Below are 20,372 nucleotides of genomic sequence, written 5' to 3'. Positions count from 1 at the left end.
TCAGCTCAGTGGAAATGAGGTGGGAGAATGTTCAATGGTCAGAGGGTGGAGAAACACTTAAGGAAATGAGCTAAGAAGGTTGATCACAGTGAGTGTGTAAGGAGAATTCATCTGTTTGTGAATTTGAAAGTTGTTTTCAATGAGATGAGCTCATCTGTGCTTGACACTTCATGTCCAAAGAAGACAAGCCCTGTCTTCCCACAGAGACTGGAAAAAGGACCTCTATATTGATTGCATTTCAGACAATGGCTCCAGGCATGTGAGAAACACATTCATAGGCTATAAAAGTAGCAGAGAGCTTTTTAAATATGACTATTTCAATGGAATAGAGAAAGAACTTATAACTACACATTATCCAGGTATTTGCTCTAAGGAATGGGAAGGTAGGAAAAAGGGTATCTTAAAATTAGGCAAGCTCAATTGAACATTAAGATCAATAGTTTGAATAAGTCTGACCATCTGAGCCCTGTTTCCCACTCTGCAGGAAAAGAGCCTGAGTTGTCTGCTGACTGGTATTAGACAGTCTCTGATTTTTTCCTATGTTCTCTTCTTAAAATCACATGTCTTACAATTTACAGTCTCTGCCAGAAAATTCAGTTCTACCCAATAGAGATCTTCACATAAACTTCAGATCATTATGTGAAGTTTTCAGTGCTACTCAGAAACTTATTTAAAACTTTCAAAATTTTGATAACCCCTTCCCCTCCACCTTTTCTTGCCATTCAGTTTTGGTGGGGGAAAGTCCAAATTGTAGTGATTATCAAGATTTGGAGTCAAAAGATAACAGAGCATGCTTGATATCATCTAATCTCTTTCAAGTGACAATCCAGAGAGATTCAAATCCTCTGCCCTTTTTACGCCTCTTGCGTCGGACAATGATGTGCTGTATGAAGAAATAGCTCCAAGAGGAGGCTCATGAAGTTTGCATTTAAGTAATTTTTCATTAATGTGATAGTTAATGATTGTGTGCTTATCTTCTGTTGTGTTGTCTTGGTGCCACATCCATCAATGCTCAGGGCTTACTCTTGGCTATGTGCTCAGGGATCCACCCTGGTCATGCGTGGATGGAACCAGTGCCAGTTGCAAACAAAGCAGCATCTTATCTGCTGTTCTATTTCTCTGACCCATTGAGTGTCTCTCTTATGCTGGGTATTGAGCTGTAATCTTAACAGCAATTTAAAAGCTCATATACATATATACATATAATTGTATTACCAAACTATTTTCAATCTAGTTGACAATGTGAACATGATTTAATAAAATGTTTACCTTATTTTGACAAGTAAAACTTTCATGTATTTTTTGGAGCCCTTTAATTGGTTTGCCTTATTTTCTCTTTTTAATTGGTTTTTCTTATTTTCTTTTTGCTTTCAGGGTTTTCTACTGGCTCTGCACTCAGGAATTACTCTTGGCTGTGCTCAGGGTACCATACAGGATGCCTTGGATTCAACGGCTGTCAGTGTTATATAAGGCAAATACCCTATCCACTGTACTGTTTCTCCAGCCCCAGTTTTTCTCATTTTACAAAGGCAACCCTTACAGTTGATCGAAAACAATTTATTTTATAGTTATCAGTTTTTATTTATTTAAGAAACACCTCTAGCAACAGCTATTAAGTTACAGTGGTTAAGTGTTATGGAGGTCTTAATAAAAATAGATACTGTTTATGAAAAACTAATTGTTAATCATTCCACACTTAGACATGAAATTTCCAAAACATCATCAGCACTACATCTGATGGTTCCACTGTGACTGTGTGCAAGGCTTATCACTGAGGATAGCTCCACTAGAAAGTGAGAGTAGGAACTTAATTTGGCTTAATAGATTCTTTAATTTTTCTTAATTTGGTCTTGGGGTCACACTCAGTGGCTAGCTGGGCTTACTCCTAAGTCCGTGTCAGGGAGCACTCTTGGTGGTGCTTGCGGGTGGTGTTTGGGGGACCATATGCTGTGCTGGAGATACATCTGGCCACTGCAAAGCAAGCACCCTTGTATTGTCTCTCAGATTCTGTTAATTTTAAGAATTCTGTTGACTTCAAGAATTCTTTCCTAGTTACTGAGCCAGGGAGGCTCATGACGGAAAACTTTACTTCTTCTACAAGGTGTAAAATAATTATTTCTAAGTAAAGGACACAAAACATTTGTTTTTTTCAGGTATTTGCATATATGTCACTAAAAATTAGATTCTGAATCATCACTACTTCATAAATTATTTTTATCCCAGAATTAGCTTAGTTTATTCTGATTTTGAGTTAGTGTAGTGGTATTTGTAAAATTTCTTACTTCTTAATCATTAGAATAGATGATGAAATACAAGGTATGAGAGTTTGGGAGGAAGTGAAAAATTAAGAAGTAAAGGAAGGAAATTAAATATGGGAGATATGCATATATATACATATATATTTCTATCCCCTGTGTCTATCCCCACCCTCCCACCTTCCATATACCTCTCATACCCACTGTATTCCTTTGTCTTCTGTTTTTACTGTTATGGAAACATTTTAGTTTTCACATTTATTTTATATAATATATTTTTATGCAGGCATTGGAGAAAATTAATGAGTGACCTTTCTCCCCACCTCCCCCAAAGTAAAAGAACTATTGTTGCAAATTCATTAGGGCAGATTGATCTCAGAAACGAAGTAAAAAATGAACATTTTTTTAGTCAACAAATCGATTCTACATATTAAGATATGAGTGCAAAACCTGTTCAATTTTTGGAAAAACCCATTCTAAAAGGATGTGATAGAAGTAGAGATTGCAAAGGTGATTAGGGCACTGGAGAGAAGGAAATGGAAAGATATTTGTTAAAGGATATAGAATTTCAGATATGCAAGATGATTAAACTCCAGAGATATGGTGTACAGGATGATATTCATAGCACGATGCCTACAGTTAATAGTATTACAGTTATCAAAATTGTATTGTATACTTGTACATTTGATGAGAGGGCAGATATTCTGTTAGGGCTTTTATCAACAAAAAGGATGATAACAAAGGTAAGACGCATCGACTGTGTTTTTAAATGTATGTGCTTAGTATAATAAGCAATATATAAAAACAGCCTAAACACTGACATTGTTAAATATATATGACTATATATATGTATATATATGACTATGCAGCTCTCAGAAAAAAAATTGTGCAATTTGTAGCTCCATGTTTGGAACTAGAGGATATCAAGCTGAGTGAAGTCAACCAGGAGAGGAACAAATAATGATCTCTCTACAATGTGGGATACAAAAAAGCATAAAGGAATAATATATGTCCAAAGTAACAATCTAAGAATTGGTTTCTAATCCTGAGCTTAGCATGTCAGGAAGATGGGGAGGGGATAGTTCAGGGAAACACAGACTGCGATGATTTAGTGGGGACCCTGAAAAAATCGTGAAGAGAAGCAGACACTGGTGGAAAGAGTGGGTCTGGAATATCGCACTCATAAACCCTATCACTGGCAATATTATACATCAAAATGACACAGATTTATAAAAGAAAAATTGTGATACATGCATACAACAAATGATTGCCCAACTATGACAAATTGAAAATCACTCTAACATGAATAAAACAGGTAAGCATCATGCTGAACAAAGTGAGAATAGGCAAGAAGAAAAATGACCAGTTAATTTCATTCATATTTAGTGTACATAGGACATAGTGAGGGAATAAACAACAGCCAAAGAAAACATCTTTGAGTCAGCTTGTAGAGCTGAGTCTACCCTGAGAAGGTAAGGGAGTGAGAAGGAGCCTAGGACCAGTGTGGGGAGGCTGGCACTCTGAGGGTGGGGTTGTGTAGTGGCAGTGTCTTTCTAAAACATTGACAATAGGGTAGATCATGGTACCTTTCAAAAGAATCAAAGATTAATTTGAAATGTACAGATTTGAATTTGTATATATCCCAGCCAAAACGTAATTCATTTGTTGAGATGTAATTTATATGCAGAAAATTTAGATCATTCATATCTGTATACAATTAGATGAGTTAGGAGAAAAGTGCACTATTTAAAAAACTTTTTTTAATTGAAATTTTGTGATTAACAATCCTGTTAATGAAGGTTTCTCAGGCACATAATTTCAACACCACATCCATCACTGGTGCACTGGTGTACTCATCTCCCTCCTAAGATATTGGATTGATGTCTATCCCTTTCAACTGCCTCCACCACATTATCAATTATATGGATCAGTTCTCCGTTGTGCGGTCTTTGGTCTTTTGCTGCTATCTTGCCAAATATGAGAGAGAGAAAGAGAGAGAAAGAAAGAGAAAGATAACATTCTGTATTTGTCCTTTTGGACTGACTTCACTCTGGTTCTGGTCGTATAGCAGAAGATCACATAGTTCTTTTTTCTCAGATCATAGCAGTATTCTATTGTGTATACATGATATATACATATACATATATACATGATAGTTGAATTTAATTTAATTATTTTTATCCAGTGGTCTGTTTTTGAACACTTGGGTTGTTTCCAGAGTTTTGTTATTGCAAAGAAAACTGCAATGAATGCATTCATAAGTATGCATACCTTTTCCATTGAATGTTTTTGTATCTTGGAATACATACTAAGGAGCAGAGTCATACAGAAGCTCTATTCTTACTTTATTGAGAAGCCCCCATGTTGTTTTCTATAGAGAATTGGACATTTTAGAAGCGGTATACAGAGACTCTACTATACTTTGTGACATTCTATGGGACACAGGAATGTGCTCACATTGATTCAAATGTGAGAGCCATCACTTTGTGGCCCCAGAGACATTAGTTAGTGTATTACTTCTGCGCAGAGGTTCTGCAGGTCTTTGACTCTTGCCAGTGCTTGTGCAATTCCCTGACCCACTGTCTTTCATCTATCCAGCCTTTACTCTCAGACCCTCAACAGTTTTACTTTAAAATTCTGGATAGTTTTGAGAAGATCTAAATATGATGGAAAGACTAATTGATAAAGAAAAAAATTGAGAAGCTAAAACTTTTGTGTCATTTTTGGCAATGTCAACACAGAACTGTTTTTTTTATTGATCAATATACTTATATCTATTTTCATCTGGACACAGTCTATAGGGATAGAACATCCTAGTGACATCTGAACAGAGTTGCCCTCAGCAAACAGAGTCAAGCATAAATGAAATATGAAGTCATATGATTTATTAATGATGTAATCTTCAAAACTGCAGTGCAATTTTCTAAAGAGGATTTTTGGTAGAGGCTACTATAAATGGGATGCTAAATCAGACATGATGACAGACAGCCATTCATTCACCCTGACCCATTTTGATTTTTTAATGCACTCCTTGAATTAGAAAGTAGAAAGAATGAAGTTATATGTATATTTCAACTCCTATGCTTGAGTTGGGAATTGTGTTATAATATTCTGTTAAGAAATCATTTTAGCTTCTTGTGATATTTCATAAATACATATAAAGGTTAGGTAAATATTATCTGCAGATATGTATGCATGTGAGACAGTTATTTTTAGAGGTTTACAACATTTTAGAATTCTAGCAAACTAGAATGTTGTCCAATGTGAATTAAGAAGCTTAATGTGAAGTACTTAGTGCGAATATTTATTCACCTTGTGGAATCAAATATTGGAACACATTGTCTATCTGAGTAAGATTTGACTTAAGTTAAACTGTGACTTTCTACTTAATCCATTACATGGAAAAGGGGTAGGGTAAATTAGATAGCTATATTTATCCTACTGCCTCCATATATTATAAAATACCTCCATTTAAAATAAAATATTAATACCATTACCTCTTTGGTTCATGCACATTTTATTTTTATACCATTTAGTCTTGAAATTCTCTATTTAAATACTAAAAAAAAGTAAAAGGCGCTGTTTTTTTTCTCAGCTATAAATGTCCAGGTGTTTTTTAAGAACGCATGTATACATTATTTGAATAGATCCTGAGAAGAATATTAGAAAAGTAATAAATTAGAAAAGTAGAAAAGCAATTTTTCTACACTGTTCAGGTGAAGAAACTGAGGCAGAAAAGAAAGATATGTGACTGTAAGTATCACTAACAACTTTAAGAATTGAAATAAGAAACTAATTCTGCGGGATTGTCAAAAAAGACAACTATTCTACTGGTATAAAAAAAGAAAAGTATGACAATGGAGTACTATGTAGCTGTTAGAAAAGATGAAGTTATGAAATTTACATACAAGTGGTACTACATGGAAAGTATCATGTTAAGCGAAATGAGTCAGAAAGAGCGGGATAGACACAGAAAGATTGCATTCATCTGGGGAACATAAAGCAACAAAACGGGAGACTAACACCCAGGAATGGCTCAGATTAGTACCAGGAATTTTGCTCCATGACTGAAGGCCAGCCACATGTGCTAGGTGAAAAGGAAGCTCAGATAGAGAAGAGAGCACCAAATAAAGGGTGTTGTGAAGACCCTCCCAGGGTGGGAGAGACATGCTAAAAGTAGTCTATAGACCAAACATGATTGCCACTCAATGCCTCTCTGGCAAAATACAGTTCCCAAAAGAAGAGAGAGAGAACAAGGGGAATGCCCTGCCACAGCGGCAGGGTGGGCCGTGGTGGGGGTGATGGGGGGTAGGAGGGATGCTAGGACCCATGATGGGGGAGGATGGGCACTGGTGGAGGGATGGGTACTTGATCATTGTATAACTGAAACCCAGGCACAAAAATTTATAAGTCTATAAATATACCTCATGGTGTTTCTCTAATAAAAAAATGATTAAATAAAAAATAATAAAAAAAGAAAAGTATGTATATTCTCTATTTAGAAATCTTTGTATTTTGTTTTAAATTTATTTCAAATGTATTCTACGATTGAAAAACTATTGCTATCAAGTTAAAATTCCTTATCATCACTTTCAATATCAACCTTAATTTGACTTCTTTTATATTTTTCTACTTGTCTGATTACTTTTATTCACTTGTTTTCTTAGCAATTCTGTGTGGACAATTTGATCTGTTCTCAGTAAATTAAATTCTTTTTATTCTTTTTAATGGTTTATACCATTCATTCCTATGTGGATTATTGTGTCTCTACTTGTTGAAATCACCCAAGGCCTAAAGTAAATGCCACCTTTTCCATAAAGTTCCTCCTCATCTTTCTTAGCCAAGTTGTCAAAAACTGCTGCTTACACCTCTAATTTTGAACTTGGACAGCTTGATCCTGTGCTTAGCTACTTATGCATCTGTTATAGCACATTTGTAGGATTTTTAGAGGGAGGGATCTTATTTTACATATTCCACAATGCCTGCCATTGATTTAAGTACATAGTATATGCTCAATAATTATTTTGGGGGTGAGCAAAATAATAGGCAACTAAAAAACATTTTATGCTTTAATAGTGAGGTCATTTTGGTTGTTGATTATAGTAAAACTTTTCTTATTACTTGACATGAAATCCATTCACAATAGAACGTCCAAACGCTATTCCCAAGATAGGGTCTGGAATTGTAATATCCAAAATCCACTTGGTAAGCCTGTGGAAAGAATTCTAAAATGTCAAAGATCCTGGATTTAAAAACAATGATGATGACATTAATATGGAAAACACATGCAGTAATTAAGAATGTATATGCATGTGTTCATACAGCATATTGGGTTTTGCTTATTCAATTGATATTCCTGCTTTCCATGAGAGAGAGAGAGAGAGAGAGAGAGAGAACACAGTTAGATGAAGAATGTTAAGATAATTTTTCAGTGACACATGCACTGCTACAAGTTTTAATAGAAAAAAATCATAAATTAAGGCACCCATGGGTCATTCAACTCAGCTGGCAATACACCTGAATAAAAAGGGAGAACTGCACTTAATCTCCAAGCCTGTCATTTATTTCTTTCACACAAAAAGTATGGGACACAGGTGGCCAGGAGTCAAAGATCATACTCTGCTTGAATGCTTCATAAGGCAGAGCACAAATGTATGGGGACCTGCTGGGTGAAATCAAAAAGTTACAGGAATGGGGTACAACTTTAGTGACCCAGGTCAAAGGCCATACTGCTTTTGGTGTTTTACAAATGTTTGACAGATTAAATACCTGCCTCCTAGGGATAATAAATGGAGCTAAAAGTATTCATAAGCTTTAAAGCTTCATTCAGAATTTTTCTTATGAAGGATATAGGTCACATAAGATTAGTAATATAGTTGAAATAATTTTTTCCTGAGGTGAAAATATTACACTCTGGATAATAGCCCTAAGTATAGTCACGAGTCACCCATATGAAGAATGGAGACTAGAACTTTTTTTTAAACACAGGAGAAAAATTAAGTTATACCTAAACCTGTCTTTCCTATAATGTAGGAAATAATGTTTTAAAGTTTCCTTTTTTTAAATTTTATTTTTTGCCAAATACTTTTTTTGGATGCATCGTAATTTGAGACCAATTTGTGAAAGGCATCTTGCCTTTTACAAATACTTTGAACAGAATTAATCTGTACAGTTATCTAGAAAATTGGTAGTTATTAAAATATGCTTTGACAAATAATATGAGGGCATTGTATGGACAATAAAATATATAGTGAATGAAAAAGTCCTTTAATCATATTTTTAAAAGTTCTGCAATTAAGGCAGCACTCTCATTGAATACAATTTCTATTTATTCTTATTATAACTCTTAGGGAAAGTGTATTCACAAAACTGAAATATATCATAATGTGGCCCTCCCACTTTTAGAATCGTTTTACAAGTTAAAGGTAAAAATTTAGTTTACTTAGTGGTCTTATTATAAAAAATTAAAAAATTTAACCTAAGCCAGAATCACCCTGGTTGGCTTTTCCAAGCATATATCACAGGCCTTAATACTGGGTCTTTTTATTCATTATCTGGGTGAGGAGGCTGCTATTGCTGAAGGTAGTACAGAGATGGGAATTTGGGAACCAGTGATTTTAAATAGCATGTCTGTCTGTATTTAGGCATGAAAAACAGAAGTATTTTCTTATTCTGGCTATGTTTATATATGTCAATATTTTCTACCTGGTAGATTCAATAGCACTGTTTTCTTTTGTCGTCACATTTAATAAAGAAATTGCCTTTTTTCCCCCTGAATTACCTCTCACCACCAACGTTGTTTTCTCTCATGGCAACTCTTAGAAATCCCAAGTATCATTTTAACAGATTTTTATCTGTAAAATATCTTGAGTTTTGCTAAATTCAAAGTACACTGCTATTCTCCTTTACATTTGAGATAATGATGAACATGTGTATAAAAAGAATATTCACTATTTCAGAATTGAGATGTGTCCAATCTATTGTCAATATAACACTTTGTACATCAGAATGCATTACTATTCTTTGTAAAGGGAGAAGCAGAAAGAAGATAGAGACCTACAATACAGATTGTAAATGTACCACAAAGCTCATAGCGTTTTATTAAAATCCTGTGATGGCCTAATGTTTCTATCATTTAGGATACTTTTATTCAATTTCTCAAAACTGTATCTGTGATGTTCAGTAAAATTTATGTACTTCACAGAAATGCAAAGTTTAAATAAATCAATGAATGTAAAGTAAGAAAAAAACGTGGTGAGTGTTGGTTAGTGCAGCAATTTGAAATTCCTTTTAAAGAAAAGGATGCACCTAGGACACTGTTCTCAACTTTTCCCTATCTCTTTGATTACTACACACTTGAAGTGATTTCATAAATAAACATTTTTGTATACTAAGTTCCAAGACAAACTTTATGAATGACATCAGGTGTACAAGTCGCAAAAACTTTCCTAGAATGGAAATAGCATCCAATAGTCCCAGGAGCTCCAGGTAAGGGCAAAAGGGCTAAATGTAAAATGAAGAAGGGATAAAATGAATCATCACTTCAAGACTTTGTCAGTCAACTGGAAAATAATGATTTCAACCACTCTTCCCATCTCAGAGATCTGCAGTGTATTGTGTATTTGTATGTATTTGCCACCCTAAAAAATTACACGATTGCTGGTTCTCAATAATATGTACTGATACTATGTATTGATACTTAATGCTAATATGTACCATTTAAAATATTAGGATATATTTTTTATGTAGTAACCAGATTTTTCTTCATAAATAAAAAACATTTCTTCTGAAAAATAATCATAAATAATTTGTCAAATCAAAGCAACAAATGTTGGTCAATAAAATTATGGTACCATTTCAATCTTATAATTACAAAGAGATAAGAGAGTTTAGTTCAGAAACCTAGATATTTTCTGTAAAAATAACTATAAGAATTATTAAGAAGTTGAATATTTTCTACATTAATCACTTAATCACTTAACTTCCCGTTAGTCGTCAATTTGCTCGAGCGGGTGCCAGTAACATCTCCATTTGTCCCTGTCGCGTGGTAGTGTAGCCCAATGGCATCTGTTCACTCTGGGAACATGAAGAGCCTCAAACCGATTGTTCATGATCTTCACGAAGAAGTCTGACCATCTGGTAGATAGGTGGCCACGCTTGACATCCCGTGGAATCCAGTCAGTAACAGCTCTAGTCCAGTGGTCGTCTTTAAATCTCATTACGTGACCAGCCCATCTGATTTTCGACACCTTGGCAAATGAGACAGCGTCCCTGATTCTTGATCGTCGACGGATGTCAGAACTCCGGATTCTTTCTCTCATTTGAGTGAAATGTGATATTCCAAGCATAGCTCTTTCTATTCTTCTTTGGGAGACCTGAATAGCGTTCTCATCTTGTTTGCGTAGGGCCCAGGTCTCTGAGGCATATGTTAATGCAGGAAGAACAGTGGAATCAAAGAGATGTGCCCGGGGAGCTGGAGGTTCTTCGTCCTCTTAGCTATTTCTTCGACGTTCTTGAAGGCGTTCCAAGCCGCTCTCTTCCTCCTGTGCAGCTCGGGTGCCAGGTCATTTGTCATGTTGACTTCTCGACCTAGGTACACATAGCTGTTGCATTCGGAGATGGTCGTTCTGTTGAGAGCGAATGGGGCATCAGGAACAAGGCTGTTTCTCATGAACATTGTCTTCGAAAGATTCAGCTGTAGTCCTACTTTTCCACATTCACGGTCAAATTCGGCCAGCATTTGTGCCACTTGGCTGTTGTTTGGTGTTATTAAAACAATGTCATCAGCAAAGCGGAGGTGGTGCAGTTGCCGACCATCTATCTTCACTCCCATTCCTTCCCATTCCAGTCGTCGCATGATGTTCTCGAGGGTGGCACTGAAGAGTTTCAGTGAAATGGTATCACCCGGCTGCACCCCTCTCTTGACATCAACGATCACTTCTTTGTAGAATGGTGAGATGCTGGTAGTGAATCCGCAATACAGCTCACAGAGGATCCTGATGTATTGGGCTTGAATTCCCTGGTTGGCTAGGGCTTCAATGACCGCTTCCGTCTCAACAGAATCAAAAGCCTTCTTTAAATCAATGAACGTTAAACAGAGCGGCATCTTGAATTCCCGAGAAACCTCAATGAGCTTGGTTATCATGTGGATATGGTCGATGGTGCTGAATCCTTTGCGGAACCCGGCTTGCTCGTATGGTTGTCCTTCATCTAGTGTTCTGCCAATCCTATTTAGGATGACTCGAGTGAACAACTTGTAGATGACAGACAATAGGCAGATCGGGCGATAGTTGCCAATGTCATGGATGTCTCCCTTCTTGAACAGTACTACGGTCCTGCTGGTTTTCCATTGGGACGGAACCTTGCATTCAGACAGGTAGCGAGTGAAGAGCCGAGCCAGTGTATTGATGAGTACTGACGGCAGGTTCTTCAGGTGTTCAGGTCTGACCTTGTCTGGGCCGGGTGCTGTTTGTTCCTTTACCGACGAAATGGCGTGTCGGATTTCGGAAGGGAGAAAGTTGGGAACGACATATCCATCCTGTGGAATTTGGTATGTCGGCAAGTGAACATGGCTATTGAAGAGATTTGAGTAGAAATCATGAATAATCTTCTCCATTGCCGTTCTGGAGAATGTAATGGATCCATCAGGACATCGGAGGGCAGTCATCTTGGTCTTGTAGTCCGTGACACTCCCTCCACTACCCAGCCATCGCCACACTCCAGGACGCTTTCCGGACACATCATAAGACACTAAATACCCATCTTCCGGAATTGTCGCACCATATTTGATAGGGTTCATATATGGTAACACCTACAAGGGTGATTAGAGGTCACCCCAAAAGCCTCTATCCCTCTCGGAAACACTGGAAAGCTACCGAGAGTATTCCGCCCGCACGGAAGAGCCTGGCAAGCTATCCGTTGTGTATTCGATATGCCAAAACCAGTAACAACAACTGGTCTCATTCACCTGACCCTGAAGGCTTCACTGACATGGCAGCACTGAGAAGGATGAGAAAGGAGAGGCTGACAAAATCTCAAGGCCGACCTAGGCTGCCACAATGAAGGAAGACAAAAATGATCGTCTGTACTTTCAATGCACGTATGCTAGCATCAGATGCATCCATGGAGGACCTGATGGTACAAGCGCGAATGATCAAGTACGACATCATTGTCTGACCGAGACAAGAAGGCACGAATCTGACCATGCCGTTTTCTACACTGGAGAAGAATTGTTCCTCGGACCATGCGATAAAAGAGGTGTTGGAGGCATTGGTGTCCTTGTCAACACAAACTTGGCCAAGAGCATTGATTCATTCAAATGCCTAACAACCCGGATCGGACGTTTACATTTGAATAGATGTGTCTCACTGCCTGCAGTTTCTATCTTTGTTGTCTACGCACCAACATCCAGTTATGATGAAGGAGAAATTGAGAAGTTCTATATGGAGCTGGAGAAGTTCTATAAAGAAGACCACACCTTCTACAATATCATTGTGGGTGATTTTAATGCCAAGATATGACTGAGAAGATCAGCTGAAGAACTTCACATCGGGACCCATGGCCTAGAATGAAACGAACAGGGTGAGAGACTGTCTGAGTTCATCATGTTGACTAAGATCATCTATGGTAACTCACAGTTCCAGAAGGCAGAATCTAAACGATGGACATGGGAGTCTCCCGGTGGATGATTCTACAATGAAATAGACCACATCATATTCAATCGACGGTTTTGCCTGACCGATGTCGCTGTTGTCCCAAAATTTCGAACGGGATCGGACCACCGTCTCCTTCGTGCAAAATTCTACTTCACAGAGCGGGGAGAAAGGGCTGCAAAGTTCAAAAAGAGAACTCCCAGAACGACCACCAACTGGGGACTCTTTGGCACTATTGCGGCAACATGGGAAGATGCCATTGTTGACAACATTGACGAGGAATACGATCGACTGGTTCAGCACCTCCATGAATGTGCAAGGAACGCCAAGAGAGAGATAGCCACAAAAAATCGCCTATGTTCAAAAACTCTTGAGCTAATTCGCCAGCGTGGTTTGGCGCATGCTGCAGGCAACCGCAAGCTAACGTTTGAGCTCGCAAAGCAGTGCAGAGATGCGATCAAGGAAGACCTCAAAGAGAGAAGAGCAGAAGTACTGGTCGATGCAGCAGAAGCCGAGAAAAGTATTCGTAATGCCCGCCTATCCTTTCTACATTAATGTTACAAAAATTCTTTACCCCCCCCTTCCTTCTTCCAGACATCTGTCAGGTGGAGACATCCTCTTCCCCAAACTTTGACAGTTAGGAGGCTGGAAAGACAGTACAACGGGAAGGGCATTTGTCTTGCATGTGGTTGACCTGAGTTCAATCTCTGTCATCCTATATATGTCCTGAGCACCACGAGTAATTCCAGAGACAGGAGTAACCCCTTAGCATTGCCAGATGTGGCCCCAAACAAAAGAAAAGAACCAACCCCAGCTAAAACTTATTTAGATATACAGTAATGGCTCTCAGGTTAATATAAGATAAAATAGTTGCATATATTTTGTCCAACACTTGACTTGATATAAAGTTTTCTGAGAAGTGAGTTGATCCCTTTAAATGAGCAAGAAGTTTAGAATTTGATACTATTAAGAAAATGAATATTTCTTTAATAGGAAGTATGGTTGTTTCTATGGTAAAACATAACCCCATAAAGTTTAAATGTACAACTCTTTACTTAATTTATTTCTCTTTTTCTACTTAGGTAAGAGTGAGAGAATGTACACCTTGGGCATCTGGGGGAAAAACAGAATTGCAGTGATCCCAAGCAAGAGCCAGGTTGTGATCAAAACTTTGAATTCACCTGTATGTCTGGAGGTATATCTCCATGTGTCCTCAACTAAGTTTGCTAAGCCAATTTACTTCTGTAATTGCTTTTGTGAATTTTCACATCCATAACATGAAACTGAAGATATTTTATATTTATTGTGCACAGGAGACCCACCCTACCCAGATAAATACCCCACTGGCAGACTTCCACTCTCGACACTACTTCCACTACCCAGCCGTCGCCACACTCCAGGATGCTTTCCGGACACATCATAAGACACTAAATACCCATCTTCTGGAATTGTCGTACCATATTTGATAGGGTTCAAATATGGTAACACCTACAAGGGTGATTAGAGGTCACCCCAAAAGCCTCTATCCCTCTCGGAAAGACTGGCAAGCTACCGAGAGTATTCCGCCCGCATGGAAGAGCCTGGCAAGCTATCCGTTGTGTATTCGATATGCCAAAACCAGTAACTACAACTGGTCTCATTCACCTGACCCTGAAGGCTTCACCGACATGGCAGCACTGAGAAGGATGAGAAAGGAGAGGCTGACAAAATCTCAAGGCCGACCTAGGCTGACACAACGAAGGAAGACAAAAATGATCGTCTGTACTTTCAATGCACGTACGCTAGCATCAGATGCATCCATGGAGGACCTGATGGTACAAGCGCGAATGATCAAGTACGACATCATTGGTCTGACCGAGACAAGAAGGCACGAATCTCACCATGCCGTTTTCGACACTGGAGAAGAATTTTTCCTCGGAACATGCGATAAAAGAGGTGTTGGAGGCGTTGGTGTCCTTGTCAACACAAACTTGGCCAAGAGCATTGATTCATTTGAATGCCTAACAACCCGAATCGGACGTTTACATTTGAATAGATGTGTCTCACTGCCTGCAGTTTCTATCTTTGTTGTCTAGGCACCAACATCTCATTATGATGAAAGAGAAATCGAGAAGTTCTACATGGAGCTAGAGAAGTTCTATAAAGAAGACCACACCTTCTACAAGATCATTGTGGGTGATTTTGATGCCAAGATAGGACCGAGAAGATCAGCTGAAGAACTTCACATCGGGACCCATGGCCTAGAATGGAACAAACAGGGTGAGAGACTGTCTGAGTTCATCATGTCGACCAAGACCATTCATGGTAACTCACAGTTCCAGAAGGCAGAATCTAAACGATGGACATGGGAGTCTCCCGGTGGACGATTCCACAACGAAATAGACCACATCATATTCAATCGACGGTTTTGCCTGACTGATGTCACTGTTGTCCCAAAATTTCAAACGGGATCGGACCACCATCTCCTTCGTGCAAAATTCTACTTCACAGAGCGGGGAGAAAGGGCTGCAAAGTTCAAAAAGAGAATTCCCAGAATGACCACCAACTGGGAACTCTTTGGTACTATTGCGGCAACATGAGAAGATGCCATTGTTGACAACATTGACGAAGAATACGATCGACTGGTTCAGCACCTCCATGAATGTGCGAGGAACACCAAGAGAGAGATAGATACAAAAAGTCACCTATCTTCGAAAACTCTTGAGCTAATTCGCCAGCGTGGTTTGGCGCATGCCTCAGGCAACCACAAGCTAACGCCCGAGCTTGCAAAGCAGTGCAGAGATGCGATCAAGGAAGATCTCAAAGAGAGAAGAGCAGAAGTACTGGTAGATGCGGCAGAAGCCGGGAAAAGTATTCATAACGCCCGCCTGCCCTTCGCCAACTATAAGACCAAGATGACTGCCCTCCGACGTCCTGATGGATCCATCACATCCTCCAGAACGGCAACGGAGATTATCCATGACTTCTACTCAAATCTCTTCGATAGCCATGTCCACTTGCCGACATACCAAATTCCACAGGATGGATATGTCGTTCCCAACGTTCTCCCTTCCAAAATCCGACACGTCATTTCGTCGGTAAAGGAACAAACAGCACCCGGCCCAGACAAGGTCAGACCTGAACACCTGAAGAACCTGCCGTCAGTACTCATCAATACACTGGCTCGGCTCTTCACTCGCTACCTGTCTGAATGCAAGGTTCCGTCCCAATGGATAACAAGCAGGACCGTACTACTGTTCAAGAAGGGAGACATCCATGACATTGGCAACTATCGCCCAATCTGCCTATTGTCTGTCATCTACAAGTTGTTCACTCGAGTCATCCTGAATAGGATTGGCAGAACACTAGATGAAGGACAACCATGCGAGCAAGCCGGGTTCCGCAAAGGATTCAGCACCATGGACCATATCCACACAATAACCAATCTCATTGAGGTTTCTCGGGAGTTCAAGATGCCGCTCTGTTTAACGTTCATTGATTTAAAGAAGGCTTTTGATTCTGTTGAGACGGAAGCGGTCATTGAAGCCCTAGCCAGTCAGGGAATTCAAGCCCAATACATCAGGATCCTCCGTGAGCTGTATTGCAGATTCACTACCAGCATCTCACCATTCTACAAAGAAGTGATCGTTGATGTCAAGAGAGGGGTGCGGCAGGGTGATACCATTTCACTGAAACTCTTCAGTGCCACCCTCGAGAACATCATGCGACGACTGGAATGGGAAGGAATGGGAGTGAAGATAGATGGTCCTCCATCTTTGCTGATGACATTGTTTTAATAACACCAAACATCAACCAAGCGGCACAAATGCTGGCCGACTTTGACCGTGAGTGTGGAAAGGTAGGACTACAGCTGAATCTTATGAAGATAATGTTTATGAGAAACAGCCTTGTTCCTGACGCCCCATTCGCTCTCAATGGAACGACCATCTCCGAATGCAACAGCTATGTGTACCTAGGTCGAGAGGTCAACATGACAAATGACCTGGCACCCGAGCTGTGCAGAGGAAGTGAGCGGCTTGGAACGCCTTCAAGAACGTCGAAGAAATAGCTAAGAGGACGAAGAACCTCCGGCTCCCTGGGCACATCTCTTTGATTCCACTGTTCTTCCTGCATTAACATATGCCTCAGAGACCTGGGCCCTACGCAAACAAGATGAGAATGCTATTCATGTCTCCCAAAGAAGAATAGAAAGAGCTATGCTTGGAATATCACGTTTCACTCAAATGAGAGAAAGAATCCGGAGTTCTGACATCTGTCGACGATCAAGGATCAGGGACGCTGTCTCATTTGCCAAGGTGTCGAAAATCAGATGGGCTGGTCACGTAATGAGATTTAAAGACGACCGTTGGACTAGAGCTGTTACTGATTGGATTCCACGGGATGTCAAGAGACCGCGTGGCCGCCCACCTACCGGATGGTCAGACTTCTTCGTCAAGATCATGAACGATCGGTTTGAGGCCCTTCATGTTCCCAGAGTGAACAGATGCCATTGGGCTACACTAGCACGGGACAGGGACAAATGGAGACGTTACTGGCGCCCGCTCGAGCAAATCGATGACTAACGGGAAGTTAAGTGATTAAGTGATAAAATAAAGTACAAACTGTATCTGTATTTATTTGCCCAGAGTGGAAAGAAATTTGCATTGGAGCTATAGTGAAACATTGTGGCACAGAAAAAGAACTAGATGAAGCAGGTAGAACTTGACTGTGCAACAATTGACATCAGCAAAACCCTGATTAGGACAATAAGAAAAGTTATCCATATTGGTAAGAGGCCTTAAATACTTATTAAATCCTTTGTTTTTCACTAAACTGACATTGAGTTACCAGAGTGTAAATGTTTGTATGTCTAGTGGTACATGTGCCACACCACACTCACCAACAAATTGCCAATATCCTTCCACCACAGTGTCTTGGATTCACCATTTACCTCTGTCCTTCTCTTTGTCATTTCAGTTCTCTGCTCAGAATTCAAGGTTTGTTTTTATTTCGCTTTATCTATTCCCTTGGTGTGTGTGTGTGTGTGTGTGTGTGTGTGTGTGTGTGTGGTGTGCATATGCATGAGGACACACATGCTGGGGATTAAGGCCTCACGTGAGTAAGATGCTTTACTGCTGAGTTATCTTTTGGCGGTTCTTAATCCTCCTACTTTGTTTTCCTTGTGGATCATGGGTCCATTGATGATGGTTTCTTTAGTCCAGGAATGTCTGGTACAAAAGAAAATCATATATTATCTGACATAGCTTAGTGGAGACTCTTTCTCACAGCAATAACAATGTTTCTATGTTTTGATGCTCCTGTTTGTTGTACAAAAGGTGTCAATGTAATGCTCACATGCATATTTTACCTTAAATGGTGGAATATACTAGTAGGTTGTGTGTTCCAAGCAAATCTAAATATTTCTAAGTCTAGTCATAAAAACATTTTATTATATATTCAAATATAAGTTTTAACTTAAATTAAATTTAGTTTACTTAAGTCAAAAAAATATTTTTTTAAACGACTATTCGGCATTAGAACAGAATATTCTCTAAGGGTCTACCTAAACATTTTAGTTTGATTGAAATATCACGCAAGATTGAATTCTTACACTGACTTAGATGAAGTGAATTATTGCAGTGAGTAATGAACAAGCGGCAATGTCAATGACTGATTTTTAAAATAAAAGATTAAATGAGCAATTGTTGCATGGGATGTGTAAATTCACATTTGGATGAGTAGTCCAGAGAGTCTGTCTATGTAACACAAGTTTGACACCACTAATATTCCAAGAGTAGCACATCACATTTTATGGGGTTTAAAGTAGAGTGCAATCAACCTTAGGGAGAAATTTATTTATATGTATATATGTATATATATATAAATATATATAATATATATTTATATATGCACACAAGGTCAACCTTTAACGACATGATAGTAATCTCTTATATTAAGACTTAATAACCCCTGGATGAAATACAACATCTTCACACACTTTAAGGAAACCTTTTTGGATCATTTTCCTGGGTTTATTCATAACAAACAATACAAAATAAATTATTTCTGTTCTTCTTTGGGGCAGGGGTTGAACACATCCGAAGTATAGTGGTTGCAAGGTGTAATGATGTTGAATATTAAATGTAATCAATTATTGTGAACTACTTTATAAAATAAAATTAAGTTTACAAAAATTTTTAAAAACAAAATAAATAAATAAACAACATGCTACAAGAACCAGAACAAATAGAACAGATAAGAGGAGTAGAGAGTTCAGAAGCAAACCCAGGGGATCTCAGGGTTTGTAAAGGTGGCACCACAGATCAATGGAAAAAATCTAATAAATTATTCAGAAGATGGTTCTGGGGATACTGACTTAGTTTCAGAACAAAAAGTTGAATGGCCCATGTCTAATATATGCATAAATAAGCTCTATATAGATTAAAAAATCAAGATATGAAAGAGAAAGAAAAAAAGAATATCTCTACGGAAGTGGGGGAGAGTTTTACTTCTTAAAAACAAGATTGTAAAAGCACAAACCTTAAAGCAAATTATTGAAAGACTTGACAACATCACAATTAAGTTTTATCCTGAGTGAAGAATAGTATAGAAAAAGTTGACAGCTAGTAAACTGAGAGAATGGTATTCGGTGGGGTGTCTAAAGTATATAGGGAATTTATGTACTCTACAAAAATCCAGAAAATTCTATGTTAAAATGATAAAACTGGGGCTGCAGAGATAGTATAGTGGGTAGGGCTTTTGCCTTGCATGAGACCAACCTGGATTCGATCCCCAGCATCCCATATCCCCGAGCACTGCCAGGAGTAATTCCTGAGTGCAAAGCCAGGAGTGACTCCTGTGCATCGTCGGTTGTGACCCAAAAAGCAAATAAATTTAAAAAAATGATAAAACTGTGGGATTAGGTGATTCACTGGAGGAAATTTCATAATGCAAAGGATGCATAGAATAGATTATAACAATGAGAATAGACATACAAACTGATTGTACTATCTCTAGTCACCAGTTTGCTGATATATATTTAAAAACCAACTCTCACTGGTGAGGATGGAAGGGGAGAGAAAGTTCTAATCTACGGTAGTTGCCAATTTCCACCCTGCAAGTGCTCTCACTTGCCAATCTTGAGCTATGGGTGTGTGAGGTTACTAAACGAGGAGTCGAGAAGGACTTCCCAACACAGGTCTGCCCGAACTGACGAATGAGTTTCCTTTCTCTGTACAAAGCATGTCAATATCTCCTTCATGGAGAGGAATCTGCTGTTTAAGCAGCTTTACCTGAATTTTTTCAGACATTAAGCTGTAACCTTGGGTCTACACTTACCTTAGCTTAGGGGAGGGCTGATAGAATGTGCTATACTAAGCAAAGAAAGTCACGCCAGGCAGGCACATGAAAGTGTGCTTAAGAGAGCCAAAGCCCCCACACTTTGAAATTAGTGGGAAGTGTGCTGATGACTCTACTGGGTGGGGAT

General features: G+C 38.9%; 1 pseudogene; it reads left to right on the top strand.

The window, feature by feature from the left end:
* The first annotated feature begins 14,658 nt into the window (after positions 1-14,658).
* LOC130018831 (uncharacterized) lies at positions 14,659-17,484 on the top strand (annotated as a pseudogene).
* Positions 17,485-20,372: the final 2,888 nt, after the last annotated feature.

This window comes from Sorex fumeus, unplaced genomic scaffold, assembly GCF_029834395.1.
Source record: "Sorex fumeus unplaced genomic scaffold, SorFum_2.1 ptg000008l, whole genome shotgun sequence".
Taxonomy (NCBI): domain Eukaryota; kingdom Metazoa; phylum Chordata; class Mammalia; order Eulipotyphla; family Soricidae; genus Sorex; species Sorex fumeus.
The sequence above is the reverse complement of the archived record's forward strand: the minus strand, read 5'-3'. Positions and strand labels throughout refer to the sequence as shown.